General features: G+C 34.4%; 1 long non-coding RNA gene across 1 annotated transcript in view; it reads right to left on the reverse strand.

The window, feature by feature from the left end:
* Positions 1-1,410: 1,410 nt before the first annotated feature.
* LOC116156916 (uncharacterized) overlaps positions 1,411-24,841 on the reverse strand; it is a 127,847-nt gene continuing 104,416 nt past the window's right edge. Inside the window, exons 3-4 of the long non-coding RNA XR_004140870.2 lie at positions 5,842-5,951; positions 1,411-1,492 (exon numbers count right to left, since the gene is read on the reverse strand). This is a non-coding gene — a long non-coding RNA (uncharacterized LOC116156916). The remainder of the gene's footprint in view (positions 1,493-5,841; positions 5,952-24,841) is intronic.

The raw sequence follows: 24,841 nt of genomic DNA on the forward strand, positions 1-24,841 counted from the left end.
ATAAAAGAGACTTTTTTAAACTCAATCTAATTTAGAAATCTCCACGTGTACTTGCTATCTGGCATCCTAATGTTAGGTGAATCCCAGAATCAAAACAAAGCCTTCATTTGAAACTGAGTAGTATAACTTGAAGCCCAAAATACGTACTTACAAAATACATCCTTAAATCATTTTTTAGAAATGAGCCGAGGAACACAGTGAACTGAATGATAGATGGATGGATGGATAGTATCTCATGATCACAGTTGTCATCTTTATTTCTATTTTTGGAAAAATAACTTAGTCATTTAGTCAGTATTGTTCAAATGGATCACTACTAATTCTACTATATCTAATAGTAAGAACACCTTAACATTTTGGCTCCAGGGAATAATTGCGGCTAAAATTTATTTTAGGGTGGGCAGAGCATCTCCACCAAGGGTTTTACACATTAGGAATATATTTTTGTGGCATATACTGGTGGCAAATTGCTAAGTGGCTTGAGTATGATCTCCATTCACCATTCAAATCATTACTAAAATTTTATTGGAATCATACATGTAGGAACTTTATCCTAATAAAGTAAATGAAGAGATTTCAATTATCTTGGGATATAAGACAGCAGAGACTGTCTGCTTTTTCTTTAGTCACCTGGGAAAGCCAGGCAAAATGGAGAGAAGTATGAGGGACAGGGAAATTTTCCTTAACCGTGTGGGATACTGTGGTTTGGTTGTTCAACGTATAAAGTCATAAGCCATGTGAGTAAACGTATCAAAACATGCACTGTGTTTAATAGAGGCAAAGTGCCTCATTTTCTCTACTTTTGCTAAGAGATTACTGGGCTGGATTTTCATGTCTTTTTCTAGTTCAGAATATGATTATTCTTATATAAAATTGCCTGATAAAAAAAGAGATTAAAAAACACCAGTCCTCCGCTCCAGAGCACAAGGGAACTTTAAATGTTTACAACTGAAAATATTTCTTCCCTTTTATTTCACAACTAGGTAATAGCTGCATCAGCATTTAGCTGCATATTTTTTTATCAAATTTTTGCAGTTATAAATAGTTAAAATGCTCTTCATTTATAAGGACATTTTCACTTACAGATATATTTATATCAACATATATTTTTATCAACCGTTCCAACTTTGCAAATGCCTAAGTTCCACATGTCTATAGTATCTTTGTTTTCTCAGTTACACACATAGCTCTATTTAATATTAAAGTCATAAGAATTAATTTATAATCTATTTTCCAGGATATATTTTTGCTATGTAAGCATTTTAAAAATGTATGCTGAACTATTTTTGCCTTTCATTTGATGGCAAAGTTTCCTTTCACTGTAAGTCAATGAACTTCTTTAGGTAGAAAATTACAATTTTTCTGTTCATTTAGATTTAAACTGGAAAAGACTTTACCTACACATATGATGGTTTGCTCTTGAAGATCACTGTCATTATAATTCCAAAGACATTTTTCCTCCCTGATGGATTAGTCCAGATGTGTCCCAAACCTGTCACAAATTAGAAAAAGGTTAAAGATCATGTAATTTCTGTGTTGGACCCTCTGTCAAGTCATGTTTACTGTCACCAAAAGGTTAGGCTAGAGAAGAAAAGAATAAGGTTGATGAACAGTGCAGAATGTGTGTCAGTGTAATGAAAGAGGTGGCAGGCACCTGTTCTCCGCAGTGATAAGCCATCGAGATTTCATCCTGTCACTTCTAGTTTTTCAAAAGCACATTGCTTTTAGGTCTGGATCCTGAACATGCCTTAAGGCACTGGGACCTTCAAAACAAATAATTCATTAATATGTTTCCTGCCAGTTCTTTGAAGATGTGATTTTTTTTTCCCTTTGTTGGTATGTCTGCCTCATTTCACTGGATATTACTATCTCCAAACCTTTTTGAGTGAACAGCTACAATTATGTTGGGCTTTTTTTTTTTTTTTTTAAGAAAATGGTAGTAAGGAAAACCAGAAGCAGTAAAATCCTTTTTATTACTGTTCATATGTATATGTGCTCTAATATAGAGGCCTGTAAAATACAAATCAAAATATGTCAGCCTTTGGTCTGTTGATAACTCGGTTAAGAATTTTTGCGAAACAGGAAAGTGAAAACACCCCCCATATGAGAACATTTTTATTGTACAGTCATAAGTAGACAGTGAAATGATGAATTTAAAACTATGGGTTCTCTGACCGAGCTGAGCTCATTTTCATGTGATAGGAGAGAAACAGCATTGCGATGTCTGTATTCCAAACAGTCTTCAGTAAATCTTAAATTTTCTCAAAATAGTTACAGGCGATTTTGGCCATGAACCTTTTAAAAGATTTTTTAAAATCGGCATGGCTAACAGGTATAGCAGTTAGTACTGTGGTGCTGTTAGGTACACCGCCTTCTTCCTTCTAAAGAAATGTGGTTTCCTTCTCAGTGTCTGTCCTTAAGTGCAGTGTGTTATTTCTCTTTACTTTCTTTCTGGGATCTCTCCTCACGTCAAATGTCGTTGTACGGAAAATCCTCACATTTATTTACATAAGCTTTACCTTTCTCTTGAATTCACTGGACTATATACTTTTCGAAAATGAGTTTTATTCACCAAAGCGCAGTACCTGGCACAGTGACAGGGATAATATAGCCTCTGAGCGGGGAGCAGCTCCTGAGCCAGCATCATGTTGAGTGTTAACTCTGAGTTGAAAAGAGAAGAATTGAGAAATGAGAAATGAGGAAAAGTCTCATCAGGGGACTGGAGGATAGAAGGGCAGAGCAGGGATTTGGGTTGATTGGGGATTACAAGCAACACTCCTACTTAGCTATCAAAAGTCAGGAGACGGACAGAGGAGCAAGAGTTGCCACTGTGGAGTGAGGTGTGGGGGTGTCACGTGCCGTCCAGTCTTAGGACTGGGGAAGGCGCAGCTCATTCACTGAGTTTCTAAGAAAAGTGGATTTAACACCGAATGGTCACCTTCTTTACCTGTAATACTTCCTGCTAGTATATTTGACTCCAATGTCAATTTAATTTTTTGCCATATATAAATATTCTCAAACTGCAGACCAACAGCATCAGCATCACTTAGGAATTTGTAAGAAATACAAATTATCAGACCTCACCAGAAACCTACTAATCAGAAAACGTAAGGATGCAACTCAGGAGGCTGCTTTTTAATGAGCTCTCCTGGTGATTCGGATTCATGCTGATGTCTGAGAACCACTGCACTATATACACCAAGCTGCATCACGTCCTCACTGAAAGCCTCAAGGTGCTTAGGATACACAGGCGAGTAAAACAGGAGCTCTGTCCTAACGCCAGAAAGTGTTACGAGAGTTCAAAAGAAGAAAGTATAAAATGATAGTTTTGACCATCACTTCCATTAGTGAGTGTTAACCATGTGCCAATTATGTTTGGGAAGTAATATTATAGTGATATAATATTGATACATGAGGAAATTGAAGGGTGGTGACAAAGTATAAGTTGTCTCTCTATGTAACTGGTAAGTGATAGGAGTTAGAAGCTTTATTCTTCATTTCATATTGAAAGGATATAGGTAGATATAAACTCAGATCAGAGCACAGCTTAAACATCTTCAATGTATGTGATAATTTCAGGTTATGCAAAAATGAAGATGTCATACATTATAGTGGGTTTTTCGTCTCCGGCCCACCCACTTTATTTTGCGCTAATCTGAAGCAATGATTGACTTCAAAGCTAAGGATTAAAATAAAATTATATTATTTCTGGTTCAAAAAATTTGAGAAAGTTTCATGGGTAATACAGTGTTTGAAACGGGGTTTTTCCCCCCTAAGGAAGGGTCTTTCAAACTTCAGATAATAATTCACTCATTATTTTCAGATTATTTCATCCACAAAAAAGAAAATCATATTCTTAAAAAAAATCAAAGCCTGAATAATGGGGAAGCTTTAAGGTCAAATAAAGTGGAAACTTAATATTATGAATCAGGTTGTGAGTGATTATTAAGGCATCACTGATTCTAAGATGTCATTTAAAAGAAATCTATGACTTTTTAAAGGATGCTTCATTATTTAAAACATAGTACTAGTTTTTATTTACACTATTCCACAATGTAAATCCAACTGAATACCATTTGTAACAACTTATCTGTTAGTTAATATTTTAGATGATAGGTCTGTCATTTGAGAATTTTCCTTGCATACCTGAAAACAGAAATATTCTTAGTTATATTCACTGTAGGCTTTAATATTTAGATGCAATCTAACATGATCAGAATCTGACTAAAACAAAACTTTATTCTTTAATTTGGAATTTGTCATACTCACATAAAAATTTATTGGGAATGGATAAATAAAACGGTATCATGAATACTACATATATTTCAGATAATTATATAAAATGAACTATAAAGGTAATATCCACCTCCTGTCTAGGAAACTCATAATAATTGAGATGCACCTTGGCTTTAGAAACAGTTCTGAATCTAGATTATTTTGGTGAGTCTGATTTTCTTGGAATATCTTTTTCTGATCCATGGTTCTTATTTCCTAGTCCCTTGTGGTAATAAGTCTTCACTAATTAATATTTTATGGAAAGACTTGTTCTCCAGAAATACAGCCTTGAATATGTGAGTTATGATTGTGTAACATTGCTGCTCTCTGTTTCTCTAACTTAGGCATGCTATTGTGCTCTTTTTTCCCTTTTTATTCTTCTGATTGAATAATTTCAAGTGACCTGTCTATAAGTTCACTGATTTCTTTCTTCTGCTTGATCAAGCCTGCTAGTGAAGCTCTCTATTGAATTTTTCAGTTCAGTTATTATATTCTTCAGCTCCAGAATTCTGTTTGGTTCATTTTTATAGTTTCACTTTGTTGATATTCTGATTTTGTTTAGTTGTCTATCTGTACTCTCTTGTAGCTCACTGAGCTTCTTTAAGACAATTATTTTTAATTATTTTCAGGCAATTCATAGATCTCCATTTCTTTAGGGTTGGTTGCTGTTAATTACTTTTTTCCTGATTCTTTATGTTTCTTGTGGATTTCTATTGGTGTCTGTGCACATGAAGGAGTGGCCATCTGTTCCAGTCTTCATGGACTGGCTTTGCCGGGAAAGACCTCCACAAATTCATCTGGTGAGAGACTGTGCAAGTCTCTCAAATCTTTTTTTTATGACTGTGTATGTTCCACTCCCCTCACTCCCTTCTGGGGAGAATTCTCAGGGTTATATGACTTCTCCAAATCCCACAGAGCCATGTGTGGTGCTAAGAGTCACTTCCCTCTTTTCCCGTGGGTAATTCACTAGAATGTTGGGTGTAAGCTCTATTTCTCTCTCCCCATCTAATGGAGAAAACTCAGGATTGTGCATCATCTTTCTATCCCACTGCGCTGAGCCAGTTGCTAAGATCATGATGGCTGCTGAGGTCTACGGACGTTATAAGCATTCTACTTCAGTGCTTTCTCCATTAGATTATGAAATTGGTGTTATTCTGACATCCAAGATGATGAGAAAAGTCTTTAAACAATGCTTAGACAGAAATCTGCATATGTTCAGCACATGACACTTCCTTTTTTATACCATTAATTATCTTCAAATAATCATAGCTCCAGATCTAATTATTTAATCACCTCATGGTATATTATATAAACTGCTCAATAAACAATTATTCATTATTACTTAGTTTACATCCATTTCATAATACTATAGGACTTTAGTTATAAAAAAGATTTTGGTCAGATTCCACATTTACAGAGCAGTGCTTATATATTCCTATCTTTCAAAAGTCTTGTTTCAACTGGTACGTCATTATCAATATATGAGTATTAAGTTGTTAAAATAATGACTGTATTTATATATATTTTGGGATGAGCATATTCGAAGTGAAGCTTTTTTTTTTTTACCTTTAAGATGCAATTTTCCAATCCTGGAGAAGAGTCTGTTCTTGAGGATGATGCTGGCGTAGCATCCCCATCATTACACAGCAGTTCCTGCACTTGGATACATCAGGTATCTAAAGAAAATAACCATTTTCAACAGAGTGAATTAAAATGTTTCAGCTATTTAGAATTAAGCCAGAATTATCATTCAAATAATTCAACTGGAGACCAGGAACACTATAGCAAGCCATGCTGATTCTCCTCTCTGTTAATGGCTACAGTAGGCAGTAAGCTCCAGGTAACATTGTGGCTTCTTTATAAAATGAGGGTGGGCTTGGTAAACATACAAGCCTGGGATCAAATCCTAGTTCTGCCATTTATAGCTAGGGGAAACTTCAGCAGATTACTTAACTTCTAGGAGTTTTGTTTTCCCACTTGTCAAATAAAAAAAGTTGCAAGTTGTGAGGATTCATTCAGATGATGAAGGTATAATGCCTACATATGAACTTCACAAATTCTTACAAACCCTCTGTTTCCATAGCTTCCAACTTCACACAGAAATGATCAAGGCCACGGAGAGTGACTTCTTAAGGGCTATAGATCTGGAATCAGAATGTCTGTATCTGAATCCCAGTTCAAATCTCGTCAGCCTTGTGATTCTGTGCTCACCTCCTAGGACTGTATGAGAATTAAAGGAGAACACGCAGAAGTAAAGTGCTCAGTGCAAAATGGACACATATAAACACTAATTCAATAGTAGTATTTGTTATCATTGTATTCCTCATGTCTGGGCTGAAATGTTCCATCCATCAGGGCTTAGGGAAATAGCTGCAGTCGCTTTATTGGTAGGTATATCATTCACAATGTTGATTTTCAAAAGTGATCTATGATGGTCACTGTTAACAAAGATAACTACACATATTAAGAATATTATTTCACCTGAAACCATTATTTGTCAAGCCTTACAACCTCTCATTCTCAGAACCTACAGTTTAAAAAGGTAGGTTATTAAACCTGCTAAGTATTTGACTGGTCTAAATTCATGAAGATAAAAATTTTCAGCATGTCATCCATTACTCTAGGTAACATGTCTCTTTCCTTCTTTCTTTCTCTCTTTCTCTATTCCTTCCTTCCTCCCTTGTTTCCTTCCTTTCTACTTCCCTATTTTATTCACATTTCCACCCATTCATTTAACAAGTTCTTTCATGTGAGCTCTGGAGTGGGATGTCCAGGATTTTGAATTCTGGCACCAACTTAATTAATTTGATGATCCTGAATAAATTACTTCACCTCTCTTAAGCCTCAGTCTCCCTCTGCCAACTTTAGATAATAATAGCTTCTACCATCATGATTGCTTTAATAACTAAATGAGATGGTACAAATATCCTTACATGGTGCTTGGCATAAAAAGCTTAGAAAATCTTAGCTATTAAATGTATTAATTTCATTATTCAATAATGAATAAAATTATTCATAATAATAATTATGAATAAATAAAATTATTCAATAATAAAATTCATAATTTTATTATTCTTCCTTCTAATCCTCCCTCTCTTCCTATCACAACTACTTCCACTACAGCTGCTATCTCTGCTAGATGTGGGGTCTGTATGACAGAAACAAGTAAACAAAAAACAGGCAAAACAAAATTATTGTCCCTGTCCTTATGCAGTGCACATCCTGTGAGTAAACATATAATATGCAAAGAAACCAAATTTTAAATAGAAGATTGTAATCTTTGATAACTGCTTGAAGGAAAAACTTTGGGGAATAACTGGAGGGGGAATCGTAGGATGTTTGGAAAGGTCCTCTGTACCTTTCGTGGAAATTGCATTTAAGCCAAGACCAGAAGAGAAGCTATAGATATTAAAACAAACAAACAAACAAAACAGGAAAGCTTTTTATGTGTAAGGCATTGAAAGCAAATTTAATCGGTGGAATGAGAGATAGAGTGTTAGGTCTCAGGCAATGCAGGATTCATAGGTAGGAGAAAAATTTGGATTTCATTTAGAGCATTTCTTTGAAGCATTTGTCCTTATTCTTAAAAGGATTGCGTATCTGTTGTTGATATTATAGATTTTGTTCTTCTTTTTTACTGTCTTTAAATATATGGAAGTGTTTATAGGGCATTCTGCAATACAGAACATATACAAAATACAATACCTGCCATGAGAAAAGATAAATACACCAAATATCAAATCAGCAATGGTAAAATCTTCAAATTATGCATCAGTTAAGATTTTAATTTACTAAAGCTGTTTCCTTAATTCTGTAGGCTTTGTTCACAGATGGCAATATTTAAATCACGGAGTTAACATAAAGTGATAAAAGAAAAAAGATCTTGGTGGTGTGATATATCCAGTAAACCAGAACTGTGCAAATTCGCCAATTAAATTTGACAACTCCTTAAAAGATTCAATCCCACAGATGCAATATGACAATCCCAAAGTGGGAACAGTACATGAGATACTGCATCCTGCTCATTCACGTAGCTGTTCTTTCTTAAGGCTGCACAATCAGAATTGTATTTAAGGAGTAGACAGTGGAAAATCCCGTTAGTGCACAGACACCAGATGCAAAACCTTGTCTTTGTCACTCAGAGGATGCAAATGAAAATCTTAGGATCTCAAACACTTCTCATTGCACTGTTTCTATTTCTTCTTGCCATTTTCTTATTTATGCTAAAAATGTGACAGTGATAAGATTCAACTCCCTTCAAATTATTTAGCAAATTGCTCAATTTCTTTTCTTCTGAAAATAATTCCCTAAAATTCCATGAAAAAAACATAATTGTGTTTTGCTATTACTGGACAATAATCTCTGTATTTGAAAAGCTTTTTAATTTAGCCCAAGGGCTTCAATTAAACTTTCTAATAGCAGTGGTTTTACATTCTCTTCAGGTAGACACACTGTTCAGGGCTGTGATTAATTGGGCAAGCCTGATTCCTTATATTTAGAGCCCCACTTGACAGTAGAATTGAGAAGTGAATTGTGCCAAGAGCCTTCAGTTCTATTTTTATTAACAGAGTAGATTACATAGATCATGAAAACAATCTTCTAATTTATAAGAGTCAATCTAATATCTTGTTAAACAAGAGTTATTATTATTGAGCTTACACTATCGAAGTATGTTATACCAAAGGGCCACTTTCCACACTGAAGAATACTGCCGTGAACACAAGCATGTTAACCACATGCTAATGGGCTCTCGGCAGCCTGATAAGTTATTGATTATCTCAGCTGGCATAATTCGTATCAGGAAGAGACAGCGTAGTTAACTGGAATTTAAGTTCTTCCTTTTTGCAACTTAAAACAGACTCACATGCTCATCAGTCACTTTATTCAGGGCCATGGTAACAGACAGAAGCCTTTGTCCACAGGTGGATGGGTCCTTTCAGAAAGGAGCAGTGCTGAGCACCATTAAACTCTGGCCCAGAAATTTCGACTCCTATTGTACCTATTAATCTAAACAGTAACTGAAATGCCAGATGGAAGAGCAGTTCAAAGCCACTTGCCATTGTTCTCTTGCTAATGCGAATGATAAAATTATCCTGAATTTTGTATTTTGTTCATTTTTACCAAGAGACAACTCACATGGAAAAGGATTATAAAAGGCTATGTTAAAAGAAAAAAAAAAAAAGCATTTACATGGTAACAGTCAGCCATATTATTTTAAAGCATTTCTACAGGAAAGATTTCCCATTGTGAATAATATTTAAACATATGCAAAAAGTAATTTTACAGAGGATTTTCGCCACACAGAGCTGTGATCGGTGTGGTTTGTTATGCTCACTGGAAACTGGAACCTTTACAACCTGTGCTTTAGCTGACACCTTTCTTTTCACATTACTGCTTTTTTATAATGGGGAGAGAAATCCACACTGAAAATTGTAAAGAGGCAATAAAGTAGGTCTTAAATAAAGAAATATATTATCGTGAAGTAATGTAGGCATTGTAAATTGGCAAGATTTCATGACACGTTGCTATGTCTATTCATTTGTGGAAATGTCTGAAATTGCTCAAAAGGGCTTAGTTTCATGTTTTGGAGGAATGGTTAAGTTTAGTGTGACAGTTTGTTAAAAGAGGAACAGTAAGAGGAAAAAGAATTTCTGTTCTTTTATAATAATTCACCTTTTAATAGGTTTTCTCCAGACATATTTAAATTATATAATATTTTGCCCAGTAAAGGATTACATTTCAGTTGAGGCCACTGTGACAGCGAGGTGAACCAAGCTCACCTGGCATGACTTACTAATATCAGCCAAGTGGGGCTCGCTCCATTGTTTTAATCAGAAACTGTTTTCCCTTCATCTACATAATACAATAGCAGCCACAAAAATTCTTGTGAAATATGTAAATTGTTAAAGTGCCAGCATGTCTGAAATAATGAGCCACTTACAGTAATAGAGTACATTGGTTAGAGTTTGGGCCTGGCAGTCGGAAATGTCTGGATTAAACACCAGCGGTGTGGTCTCAGGCAAGGTAATTCAGCTCCGTAATACCCGCTCCCAAGTCTGTTCAGCAATAAAATGGGAACAAAGTACCTACGTAAAGTAAGACATTTTAAGAATCAAAGGAGATAATGCATATAAAGTGCTTAACAGGACACTTAGCATGGATTAAACACATAACTGTGTTAATACTACCTAGTCCGAGTTTCCTGAGTTCACAGAACTGGAAAACTACTTGTATTTAATCACCATTAACCATATAAACAAAAACACGTAATATCAGACAACAAACAAATCTCTTAGAACTAAGTTTCATTTTACACTGCACTACCTAGGAAGTGTGAGATCAAGTTCTTCTCACTGATATAAGTATATTGTAGCTTTTCATTACACCAAAATATTTAGTTATTAACAGATATGTATATATATACTTTTTAAATATAATTTTAAATATAATTATCTGTGACCTGCTTGGATAATATATACCATCATTTCTTCTATAATCTTGGTATAGGTCCTCATTAATACTGCTCTTTAAAAAGCCTGGCCACAAGCTTTACTCTTTTATTTTTTTTAGATTGAAGTACAGTTAGTTACAACGTGTCAATTTCTGGTTTTCAGCACAATGTCCCAGTCATGCATATACATACATATATTTGTTTTCATGTTCTTTTTCATTAAAGGTGATTACAAGATAGTGAATGTAATTCCCTGTGCTATATAGAAGAAAAAATTTAAATCTATTTGTATATATAGTGACTAATATTTGCAAATCTCAAAATCCCAGATTTATCCCTTCCTATGCCCTTTCCCCCAGTAACCAGAAGATTGTTTACTATGTTGGCGAGTTTGTTTCTGTTTTGTAGATGAGTTCATTAGCGGCCTCTTTTTTTCTTTTTTTTTATTCCACATATGAGTGACATCAGATGACATTTTTCTTTCTATTTCTGGCTTACTTCACTTAGAGAAAAGTCCGTTCAGCAAGTGGTGTTGGGAAAACTGGACAGCAGCATGTAAATCAATAAAGTTAGAACACTCCCTCACATCATATACAAAAATAAACTCAAAATGACTTAAAGACTTAAATAAATATAAGACAAGTCATGATAAACCTCCTAGAAGAAAACATAAGCAAAACATTCTATGGCATAAATCTTAGCAATGTTCTCCTAGGGCAGTGTACCAAGGCAATAGAAATAAAAGAAAAATTAACAAATGGGACTTAATTAAACTTATAAGCTTTTGCACAGCAAAGGAAACCATAAGTAAAACAAAATGACAACCTACAGAATGGGAGAAAATATTTGCAAATGTTGCAACTGACAAAGGTTTAATTTCCAGAATATATAAACAGCTCATACAACTTAACAACAATAAAAAAACAAACAACCCAATACAAAAATGGGCAGAAGACCTAAACAAGCAATTCTCCAATGAAGACATACAAATGCCAATAGGCACATGAATAAATGCTCAATATCACTAATTATCAGAGATGTGCAAATCAAAATTACAAGGAGGTATCATCTCACACCAGTCAGAATGGCCATCATTCAAAAGTCCATGAACAATAAATGCTGGAGAGGCTGTGGAGACAAGGGAACCCTCCTACACTGCTGATGGGAATGCAGGTTGGTGCAGGCACTGTGGAAAACAGTGTGGAGATTCCTCAAAAAACTAAAAATAGACCTACCATATGGTACAGCAGTTCCACTCCTGGACGTATATCTGGAAGGAACTCTAATTTGAAAAGATACATGTACCCTAATGTGCATAGAAGCACGATACACAATAGCCAAGACGTGGAAACAACCTAAATGTCTATAGACAGATGACTGGATAAAGAAGAAGTGGTATATTTATACAATGCAATACTATTCAGCCATAAAAAAGAATAAAAACTGCCATTTGCAGCAACATGGATGGACCTAGAGATTGTCATTCTAAGTGAAGTAAGTCAGAAAGAGGCTTTACTCTTAACTCAGCCTTTCACTGGTTTCAAATGAATATATTTTATCTTCAACTCTATCCCAACTCCTGGGAAGACTCATCCTTTCCACTGCTTAACTCCACTAGTAGCACTGTTACACTGATATGTGAATATCTCATTTTTTACTAATAAAGTTATCATTTCTATTTATGAAGGTTTGTTCCAAAGACCTCAGCCCAGGATGTGAATTTTTTATTATCACACCTGTCATTCAGCTTAAGTCACTAGTGATGGATGAACCATGCCCTTTAGCCAAAATCAAACTCAAAGAAACTAAAAACAATTTAGTGTCATTAATACAGCTAGAAAATGATGAAATTAGTGGATTCAGCTGACATTGCTATTATAACAGTATTTGAACTTTAAAACCTATGGGCATCCCTCACTCACAGACTAGGAAATCAAGATTTAAAGTAATTCAATTGTCCAAGGCCTCATATATAGTAATAGCTTAGATATCAAGGCCCATAAGTTTTAAATGTTTGGGGACTTTTGGCTCTCACAAGTTCCTGGATTACCTCTTCTCTTCACTGGGTTAACTGAGCTATTAACTCCAACATGTCATCCTTCAGTTTCACAGAGGAATGTCATGTCACCTAAGAGATGTGGAGTACAACTTATAATGGTATGTTTAGCAGCTATTTTGCTTTGATACTGTTCAGATTTATTCAGTATCTATTTTCATATGCCTTTCATTCATTGGCATAGATATATAAACCCAATTTAAAAAATTCAAACCCCTCCTCTAAGATTCTGATCTCACAAATAATAATTTCTGAGCCTATATAAAATGCACTTTCTTTCTTCCTGCTTATCCAACTTCTTAAATACTACATAATATGGTTTTGTTTTGTGTAAATGTAAAACTCAAGCAATATTTATTGGCTATTTACTTTCCTGTGATAGTTAAATTATTAAGTTAGCTGGTATTTTGTATTAAGATGACCAAAAGGAAGAACAACAGGAGATAAATTGAATTTCTGAATTGTTATAAAAGCTTCTTCAGATCAACAGTTTTCTAAAAGAGCAGAAAATTCAGAAATGAGAGAGATTTTAATTCAATAAAATCGGCATGCACCAATGGTTAAGCACTTGAGGTCTTTTGTTAATAAGAAAGAAATTTAAATACTCTCGGTAGGAACTTGGGCAAATTTTATTAAGCTGCAGATTTCTAATAATGGATTATGATAAAGGAACACAAAAGTAGATAGACCATAGTATTCTTGCTGTCACTTTCTCCTGTGTGGAGTTAAGCAGGCCTAGGACTTCATCACAATTAGTTTCGTGGATTTGGACAAATTACATAATCTGTTCTGGCTCATTGTTCACAAAAAAAGTTGTTGCTAGAATTAATTAAATAATGTAAATAAAGCCTCTAATGCAGTGGCTAGAAAACTTTGGCTTTCAGGCCAAATCCACCCTGTTATTTATTTTTGTGAATATAGTTTTATTGGAACGTAGCATGCTTTTGTGCTACAATGGCTGAATTGAGTGATTAGGACAGAGACCATATGACCCACCAAGTCTGAAATATTTACGATCTGACCTTTAGAGGAGAAGTTTGTCAACCTCTGCTCTAATGCATTGCCTCATGTGGTTTGTCCCTCCCTCCTTCTATTCTGTTTCCTCCTGGAAATTTTCATTGATTGATTTTCTAAGTTAAACTACCATTTTGTTTCCCTTTTAAAAACAACTTGGTCATGGTAATTCTTTCTATGACACTAAGTCAAATAAGCTGTTAGGTTTGGTGAGCTAATTTGCTAAGATTTTTCCATCTATGTTAACACAAAGCGTTGGCCTGTAACTTTCCTTTTACTAATATTTTGCTGCCATTTGGGGGTTTTGGTATTAAGGTTATGCTGTCCTAAAGAGTAATTGGTTAAGTTCTGGAGGAATTTGGGTAAGATCGGAATTAATTCTTGATTGATTGTTTAGTTGAGGTAACCTCAGTGATGCCATGTAGGCATTGAGTTTTCTTTTAGAAATGTTTTAAATTATTGATTTGAGTTCTTTAACAGCAATTGGCGTATTTATGTTTTCCACTTTTTCTTGTGTCAGTTTCAGTAGATTTAATTCAATAAAGTCTGGGAAGGTAGTTTTTAGTTTATTGGTATAAACATATGCATGATATTCCCTTACTTGTTTTTATTTTGTAATACCTGTGGAGCTATTTCTTCTTGTAATTACAAATATTGATTATTTGTTCCTTTTCTCTTTGTTATCATTGGTCTTGCCACAAGTTTATCAGCTGGATACCTTTCCAAATTGGCTTGTTGAGTCTTTACACTGCATTTCTTTCTATTTTACTAATTTTGTTCCTAAAGTTAGTATTATATTACTCTTGTTGTTTTTGGAGGTTCATGTTGCTGTTTTTTTTTTTTTTTCAATTATTATTATTTCATGAAATGAATGCTTAATTCATTATGTTTTCAGAGCTATTTTCTAATAATATTTGACATTGAAAGCATTAAATACAGTTAAAACAGTTCCAGCAAGTCTTTATCACAATTAAGTTTAAAATGTTTTCTAATTCTCATGGCTATTTCATTTCTCCATGGGTATTTAGAACATCATTAAAAATAAAAATCAGCAAACATATGGGAATTTTCCAGTTATGTTTTTGTTTATATGTAAAAACTGTAATAATATCAGAAAATAATCTATGTATGATTTAAATCCTTTGAAATTTTTTGAGATTCTGTTTATGTTTCAGTATATTTTTATGATCTATATGGACTTTAAAATAAATATTTTTCAATTACTGTGTACATTATTTCCTATATGTTGTTAGTTCAAGCTTCTTTATAATAGTATTCAAATGTCATATACATTCTCTGACATTTTCATCTGATAATAAATGTAAATTAAATTAAAAATTAATTAAGCTTTTTACTTCATAAAATCCGCTTCTCATCTCTAATTATGCATTTTCTATTATAATTATATATTCTATTCTATTCTATGTTATTATAATTATATATAATTTCTATTATATATTTCTATTATATGTTTCTTTAATATTAAAATAGCATGACAGAACTCTTGTTATTTTCACATTATATATTTTTTACGTTGTTTTTGGTTGCAACCTTTCTGCACCCTTTTGTTTTAGTGTGACTATTATAAACTCTTCATAGTCTAATTGATGTATGTGTGTGTGCTAAAATTCAATGTCATAAACCTTGTCATTTAGTTGGAAAACATCATCCTCTATTTTGATTAGATGTGCTGAACTGAAGAACATAAGAGACAAATAGTAAGTGCCATGACAGGGTAAAGATGAAGAACTTCTTTTAAAACAGACCCCATGGAATGTCATATGAGGTTGTCAACGGGTTTAGCAACCGGAATTCTGAACTAGATGTAACTATTTTAGTTCAGCCTATAAGTAAAACTGCAATAAATTATATATTATATATTTTGACGTGGGCAGAGGGAAATGAATCTGAAAAAAGTGAAGATGGGTAGTAGAGAAGAAGGGAAGCAGGAGTATGTGGTATTATGACAAGAGGGAAATGGAACATTTTAAGGAGACATGAACGTTCAAACATAACATAAGAAGGAGAGATTAACAATCAAATTTTTTTGATATTCTGAGTGTGATAAACTGTAAGTGTCTCTTGCTTTCAGAAACAATTAGAACCATAGAGATCTTAGTAAAAACAGCTTTAATGAGGAGCTGGGAGTTACAGCAAGATTTTTACAGCCTTGTGATATTTTTGGATTTGAAGAATAATGTAAAGGTGAACAGATTCAATAAATGCTAGCTCTGTTCCCTTTTTTTTCCTCCTTGGCAATAACAACATTTGGAATTGTTGGGAGAAGAAACGTTCCCATTCTCTTTTGCTCTAGACCCTCCACAAATCCAATAACTTAAGTTTTGCAGGTGAAAGCAAAAAATTAAAAGGGAATGAACACCTGCATAAATTTTACTTAAAATTTGTGTCTTAATAAAATGGTAATTAAAAATCTCATAACAGATTGAAATTTATTTAAAGTATTATACTTCAATCAAAAAAATCTTATTCCTTCCCTTGAAATCATTTTTTTAAAATATTTTGATTCACACTGGAAATTGCATGAGCTACATTTATTTATATATCTGTTTATTGCTTTCCCACACAAACACAAAAATAACCCAGCTGTGATTACATATTACTGACTGTTTATAAATTGCAAATCTGCTCCCTAAAAATTCTTGGCATAACTCCAGGGAGGCATGTATACACTCTAAATTTTTTTTTAATACAATATACTTTTATTTAAGAGATATGTATTATACATACACAGTCTGTACTGGGGTTAGTGGAGGACATAGAATTTAAAGTCAGCACAATAGCTAGATAGGTCTCTAAGGGCTTTATAAAAGATAATAGCTCAAACCACCTTACGACACTCCATTAACAGTTTTCTTTGGGATAAATTTTTTAAGCCATCATGCTTTCTTATAGGCACTTAACATCTGAGAAATCGTACTTCTTTTTTGCTTCATCTGACTATGTATAATTTAATTTTAAGATGCAGCTTTTATCATAGAAGTTTTCAGGAAGTAATTTATAAGTTTGAACTAGCTAAAATCAGCACTTTTTTATCCATTTACTGGCATTTTTTATGTTTTTGTGATTTTATGTTTTCCTGAACTACCTAAATATATTTAACCCAATATAAAATGCATCCTTTTAAAAAAAAAATCTGAATAGCAATGATCTCATTTCAGTAAGCTCCTTTCTTGTAAGATACATAATTTTTTTTTTCAATCCTTTAAACTTACCAACACACAGGACAGTTTAAAGTCCTCCTTGTTGCCAGAGACTTTTAGCTACAGAAGGAGAAAAGTAAAGATACACACTCCTTTCAGGGTATTGAGCCTGGAGTTAAGAGTACAGAATGTATTTTTGTCTTGTAGGAAAACTTTTTGATTTATTTTAGAACAATGTAAAATTTGTCTTTCTAGCTGTCTATATAACAAATTTGAATGTGGTATTTACAAGGTGGCCCCAGATCTTTTATGTTTGTGTTCAGTCACTTATTTTTCTTTTGCTGTGTACATTTTATAACTGTTCCCTGGAAATCCTAGAACTCCTGAGACATGATGATTAGTTATTCTTTCTTGGCACCTATCAACTCTTTACATGCCAATAGAAACTCTTGAACTTCTGGTATTTTACTAAATGTTTGTGAATTCCAACAAAATCTGCAGGTTATAGCTTCCTTTTTGTTAGTTTTCATGACTTTTCTCATAAGATATGGATTTATCTTAAGCCATTAATAATCAAATGTCCTTTTAATACTCCTTATCATTTTGACCACTTTTAAAATGATACACACTGACAAACCTTATGTGAAATTTTGATCTTGATTTATCACTTACTACCTTGTCCTGCTTTGTCGTCTATCCTTCTGATCACTGCTTCCATCATCCTTGTTTTGTTTTCTCAACAATTTCTAAATAGAGGCATTGCTCAAGGGTTTTTCCAGGCCTCTATCATTTCTCCTTACATTCTCTCTATGGATCCACTGATTTGATTGGTAGTTTTTAAGTTTTTTATTGAATAAAAGATTATTTAAATTCTATAATGCTTTACAATTTTCAAAAGTTTAACACACATGATTTCATATAATCCCATAATAACACTTTTTACCCCTACCCCTATATTTTACCTCTCCCCTCTTCCTTCTGGTAACCACTGGTTTGTTCTCTATATCTATGAGTCTGCTTTTAAGAATTATACACCATGATCAAGCGGGATTTATCACAGGAATGCAAGGATTTTTCAATACCTACAAATCAATCAATGTGATACACCACATTAACAAACTGAAGAATAAAAACCATATGATCATCTCAATAGATGAAGAAAAAGCTTTTGATAAAGTTCAACATTCATTTATGATTAAAAACTCTCCAGAAAGTTGCCATAGAGGGAACACACCTCAACATAATAAAGGCCATATGTGACAAATCCACAGCTAACATCATACTCAATGGTGAAAAACTGAAAGCATTTCCTCTAAGATCAGAAACAAGATAAGGATGCCCACTCTCGCCACTTTTATTCAACATAGTTTTGGAAATCCAAATTGGAAAGGAATAAGTAAAACTGTCACTGTTTGCAGATGATATGATACAAAACATAGAAACCCTAAAGATGCCAGCAGAAAACTACTAGAGCTTATCAATGAATTTGATAAAGTTGCAGTATGCAAAATTAATATACAGTAATCTGTTGCATTTCTATACACTAGCAACAAAATATCAGAAAAAGAAGTTAAGAAAACAATCCCATTTACCATCACATCAAAAAGAATAAAATACCTAGGAATAAACCTACTTAAGGAGGTAAAAGACCTGTACTCTAAAAATGATAACACTGATGAAAGAAATTAAGACGACAGAAACAGAATTGAAGATACCATGTTCTTGGATTGGAAGAATCAATATTGTTAATATGACGGTACTACCCAAGGCCGTCTACAGATTCAATGCAGTCCCTATCAAAATACCAGTAGTATTTTTCACAGAACTAGAACAAATAATCCTAAAATTTATATGGAATCAAAAAAGATCCAGAATTTCCAAAACAATACTTAGAGAAAAGAACAAACCTGGAGACATAACCCTCCCAGACTTCAAACAATACTACAAAGCGACAGTAATCAAAACAGTGTGGTATTGGCACAAAAACAGACATATGGATCAATGGAACAGAATTAAGCTCATAAATAAATCCATGTACTTATGGTTAATTAACCTACAATACAGAAGGCAAGAATATACAATGGAGAAAAGAAATTGTCTCCAATAAGTGATGCTAGGAAAACTGGACAGCTACATGTAAACAAACGAAATTAGAATATTTCTAACACCATATACAAAAATAAACTCAAAATGGATTAAAGACCTAAATGTAAGACTGGGTACTATAAAAGTCCTAGAGGAAAACATAGGCAGAACCCTCTTTGATATAAACTGTCTGTATCCACTTCATAAAATTGTAGGAAAAAAATTAGAAATCCATTGAGGAACCATGGGGATATGGTGAGCCTCACTTCTATCTGAGAGCTACAACTTAAATAGTCTTTCCCCTTACAATCTGAATTGTTGGCCTTACTTCTTATTTTACTGAGAAAATATAAGCACGTTTTTTAAATGGTCATCTCCTTACCACCAAGTTTACCAAAACCCCTTTGTATTCACATCTTTTGCCATCCTTATAAATTCAGGGCACAAATTATCCAGGTTTCTATGTAAGATGAACCCTTCTGCTTGTGCTTTGGATCTCATCTAATATCACCAACTCAGAAACCTTGTTTCTGCGTTTTATTGTATCATTTCCATCAGACCATAGGCATGTTCATGTCTTAACAGGAAATAAAGCAGCTCCCTCGATAACTCTGTAAGTAGCTTCTGATTCCTGTGCTCCCCTCTGGAACAGAATTCCAGAGTTGCCTCTCCACTCTGTCTTGACTACCTTGCCTCCCAGCCGCCCTTCAATCACTCCACTACATCTTTCATTCTCCCTACTGAGCTGAAATCACTTTTGTCCACGATGCCAACGAAGCTACCCTGCTGAACCAAGCCTTCAGACTATTCTACTTCCTCATTTTACTCAAACCCTCAGCAATTTTCAACTACTAATCCTTCCTTCTCAAAACATTTTTTTCTCTTTGACAAGACAACACACAGTCCTGATTTTCCTCCTGTTTCACTGAGCATGCATTTACTTACTCACCTTTATTGCCTCATCTATCTTTTCCTGACCTCTAAATATGAGAGATTTCCAGGATTCTGTGCTTTCTTTCTATACTTACTTCCTAGATGGTCTCATCTAATCACATGGCTTTAATCATCATTTATCAATAATAATGATAATAATATAATGAGTACTTATAATTAACACAATTATATTGATGAATTTAATCCTCAGAGAAAAATTAATTTTACTTTGCAGGTGATGAAACTGGGTACTAAAGGAGTACCTTGGCCAAATTTGCAAAGCTAGCACATATTCAGGGATTCAGATTCCGGCAGTTTGGCTCCCAAGCTGGTAACTTTAGCCATTATATTCTACCAAATACATATTTCTAGGCCTGACCACTCTGTTGAGCTGCAGACTCTTTATTTCCCAACCTCTTACCAAACATCTACATTTGAAAGACTCATATAAATCTAAAAACTAAACATATATAAAACTGGCTTTTGGTTTCCTTCCAAACCCACTTTATTTATCTTCTCCACCTGCATGAGAGAGCCTTTTTTTTTTTTTTTTTAAACTCATCTGCTATTCTGTTTCCAGGAACATGGGCTTTCTGATTGTAATTCCCACTTATTCCCAAATCAGGCTCTCTACCCTTGCTCTTTCCTCCTCCAGAACTGTCCTTCCCCAAGACTTTACAGGACTTCACTCTCGTTTTATTTATTTAGGTTTGTGCTCAACTGTTACCTCCTCCAAAATAACACTCTCGGCAGTAAAATAGGGACCGCATGGCCTTTTTTCACTCAGTCTTTCTCTGTCTGATTTTTATTCATAACACTGATCACCGTCTATAATTAAATATTTGTTTTTAGTGGCTTATCACTGTGTCCCTATTAAATGAAGGCTCTGTTAGGCAAGACCTGGTCAAGTCATTCCCCTGCTTCTTCCAGAGTGTATTGTTGGCCTTTTTCTAAACTCCATTGACACTTTTTGGCCTGTTTCTTCCACGTTCAATTTCTTTCTCTCAATATCCTATTTATCTGTGGAGGCCTACCTGGAATGATGCAATGATATTTTTTGTTATGAAGCTGCCCATGATTCCTCCAGTTAAAATTCTATTGTATTTTTATCCAAATCCCCTTTTTGAACTTCTGTCATGGATTTTTTTTTTTATTATATTCTGCATAGTGGTACAATAGAGGTGCCACTGTTTTTCTCCCTCATGAAATTATGTTTAATTTCCATTCCAATGAACATTTGTTGACACATTCACAACTCCTTTGTGTAGCAACATTGCCATCCTTTTTATATCTTCCAAAGGCCTCACATAGTAACTCACATGTAGTAACCACTCAATTAAAGTTTGTGAAATTGGTGAATCTTCCTATTCCTGAAAAATACATTCATTTTTTCCAACTGAATCATACAACAAGGTTACTATACAATTTCACTATTTTGAAAAAAAATCATCCTTAATATTATAGCAAAGCAAGTAATAATGCTCTCTCCTCTATTTACTTTACATATTTTTGTTCTTGTTTTGCATACTGGATTTTCTTACAGAAGGAAATGCCTGCAGCTCTCACTGACTTTCCATCATCTACCTCCTCTGGTGTATTGCCTGTAGTAAACTGAAAGCCAGACGATATGTACTCCCCTCTGAGGTTGTATTTGTTAAGTGACCCACATTGAGAAGGTCAGATTCACAAGCACTGTTAAAAGCCCCGTGAAGCCCAGGGAGCCGCACTTCCTCCGTCTTTAGCAGCTGCTTTCCTAATCTTCCTTCCCTGAGCAGAGACAGGCAGGCCACTGGAGGCCTCCTAGGTTCCCTGGACTTGAACTTATACTGACTGACACAAGCCTCACAGATTAGCTTGGCATAAATAACAGCTGCTTATCCTCTTGTGATATAATTTTTTGACAAATTATCTGATGTCTTATCTAAGAGGCGGGACGAGAAATAACATCAGAAGGAGATTTCATTTTATTTGTTGAACTAGTAGAATCCAGGATTTGTGCATAATCCAAAAACGTCTGTCAGAAATGTCAGGAGTTTGTTTTCTCACAGAAGCCAATCGTTCCTCTTTCTAGATTTATCATATTTTCCAAATTTCAAAAAAGTAATACTATAATTACTATAGTTTATTAAATTTAGATCTATACTTTCATTGTGTGGTTAGCATAATAAAAACCAGCTACAAATTCAAAATAACACCACTTATTGAGTGTACATTTTTCATCCAGTAATTCAAAGCATCCCTGACATTGCTGGGCTTGTTAAGAGGGATGGAAGAAACTGTAAAACGTCCAAAGTTATTTGCCTATTGAAAAATAAAATTCCTTAAGATTTTTGTTCTTGTATACTTTCACCTCATTAGGAATTTCCTTATATTCCATAAATTCGTCCCAAATATTACTTGGGATGAATTATTGTTTTTTTGGCAGTTGTGTCATTCTGTTGCCTCACACTGAAAGTGCAAGCTAGTAAATCCTGTGTGTGTGTTTTTTTAAAATATAAATGGCACTCTAGTCAGCTTTTCATAAATTATGCTTATGTAATGGATTTGTTTTAACGTAAATTCAAGACTCTATCCTGTTAATTCTGGTCCATCATTCTAGGCAACCAAAATTATGTTGAAATTTAATTCTGTCACCCAGTGTAATGGCCACCCCCTGCTGATCTGTATCATCTAAAAGCATAAAACATAAAAGGAGAGCCTCTACCCAGGACTTTCACAAAATGCTGAATGGGAAGGACACAGAACACAATGCTTCGAGCAACCACTCTGGACTGATGCCGATATAAATTGTTGGATTTCTGCAAGGGAAGCCCCCGGAATTGCTCCCACCCCTGTCCTTGAACCCTTGCCGCCTGTTCTCTCTCTTGTGTCAACGTGACACAGAGAAAGCAGGAGTTAGGTCATGTCGCTACTTCTTCCAAAGCCTCTCACTCCTGGGGTATCTCTCTTCCACCCAGGTGCAGTATCATTCCATTACCTCCTCCATGGCTCTACTAAAAGGTCACTGAAGCCGACACTCACGACTCCCATCTAAAACACCAAACATTCCTATCTCAAACTGCTATTCCTGTAGTCTGCATTCTTTTTCTTATTCTGCCCCACTAATTATTTTCAAACATGTTACATCATTTACTTATAATTTTCTTGTATCCTCCCACAAAGATAAGGATATTTTTCTCCTTGGTTCAATATTTAATTTATTTGGCTAAAGGTATAAATAAATATATGAATTCATTCTTGTCATGTCTCTAAAACATTGGAGGCATGGAAGATCACCTCATATCACTTATGTTTCACTAGTATAAACAATAACAAAAATAACACATATGGAGGCTAATAATGAGCCAAGCACTACATTAAGTTCCTTCCATACATAGACTATAACTACTGAGGGCAAAAAGCTGTGAGTGTGTATTTTCCTTACTTGAAGATGAAGAAGGAGACGCAGAGCATAGCGGTATTCTTGTTACTTCCTTAAAATATGAATTAACATTCAATAGCTTACTTTGAATCAAAGTTAATATTTTTACAAGTAAATATTTAGTAAAAATTTCCTTGTGATACACTTAATATGTGAATATTCCTGCTTAGTGAGTTTTTTCAGTAAAAAAAAAAATTGGAATATTCAGATGAATTAAGGTTAGATCAGGACTGGGAACTTGCAGATTACAGATTATCGGTCTTTTCCTAGCAAAAGCCGTGTTACTACTGGAATCAGGTAGACTGATACAAATGCTGAGTTTTTGCTAGTTTATTTTGTGAATGAATATGAAATAGAAGGTAGATTATGATAACCATTTAATATCAAAGCCAACATCTTTTGCCTATTCTTGTACTATTCATTTAAGATTCATCCATTTGAAAAAGAAAAGAAAAAGAAAGATAAATTCTGGAAACATCAAATGCAAAAGAAGCATCAATTTATATTTATCTTGGGTAAACTGAACTACATATTGTCTTCAAGGGGGGAGAACAATCTCCTATGTAACTATGTATGGTAGATGAGTTTACCTGTGCGATGCTCTATGAAAACACTTGACATGTTCAGTTAAGCTTGAGGAAAGTCGACCCTTTCTCCCTTTGAAGGCCTTCAGTGTGTTACTAAGTCCTGAAATAAGTACACCTGTTTAAACTTATGTGATGCAACAACAACCAAAACCTAAAAACTCTTTTTTTCTTCCCATAGAAAACCTAGCCATGTCCTCCAGAGAGAACGTTCTGAGAAACTCACTCTGGAAAATGCAGGTTTGTCTATGTGAAATCATCAGACCAAATTTCAAATGCAGGCTAATCTATTTTACATTAAACTCAGTGAAAATACATTTCATTCATTCTTTCAGATGCCAGCTCTACCTGAGGTTTATATGTAATTCATAGGGAGAATGTCGGACAATACACGAGCATGGAAAACCTCCCACACGTGTACAACAATTTTCAGGTATTAGAGCATCTGCTTAAGTAACTGTGCAGATCTTGAAAAAAGGTTTCTCTAACATCAAATTAGCCAGAATGTTTTATAACTCATGCACTGCAGGGGACAACTGTGTAGAAACTACAAAATGAAACAATGCCTGGGCCTCTGTGCACCACTGTGTTCACACACAAAATGTAACAGAATGTACTAGTAACAGCAGTGGATTTTGTCAGGATCTGTAATCTGCCAAGTATTAGCTGAATAAACGTAGACAACTTCTCAGGGCCTCAATTTTCTAATAAGCAGGAGGGAGTTGGCAAACAAGTAACAGTAAGGCTATGATTACGTTTAGGATCAACTTAAAGATGGCATTTGAGAAAAAGCTGGTAACTGTAAAGCACTGTATAGACTGAGCTGTTTACTGTGCATTTCTTTTGTTAAGTGAAGTGAAA

Source organism: Camelus dromedarius, chromosome 14 (assembly GCF_036321535.1).
Source record: "Camelus dromedarius isolate mCamDro1 chromosome 14, mCamDro1.pat, whole genome shotgun sequence".
In the NCBI taxonomy this organism is placed as follows: domain Eukaryota; kingdom Metazoa; phylum Chordata; class Mammalia; order Artiodactyla; family Camelidae; genus Camelus; species Camelus dromedarius.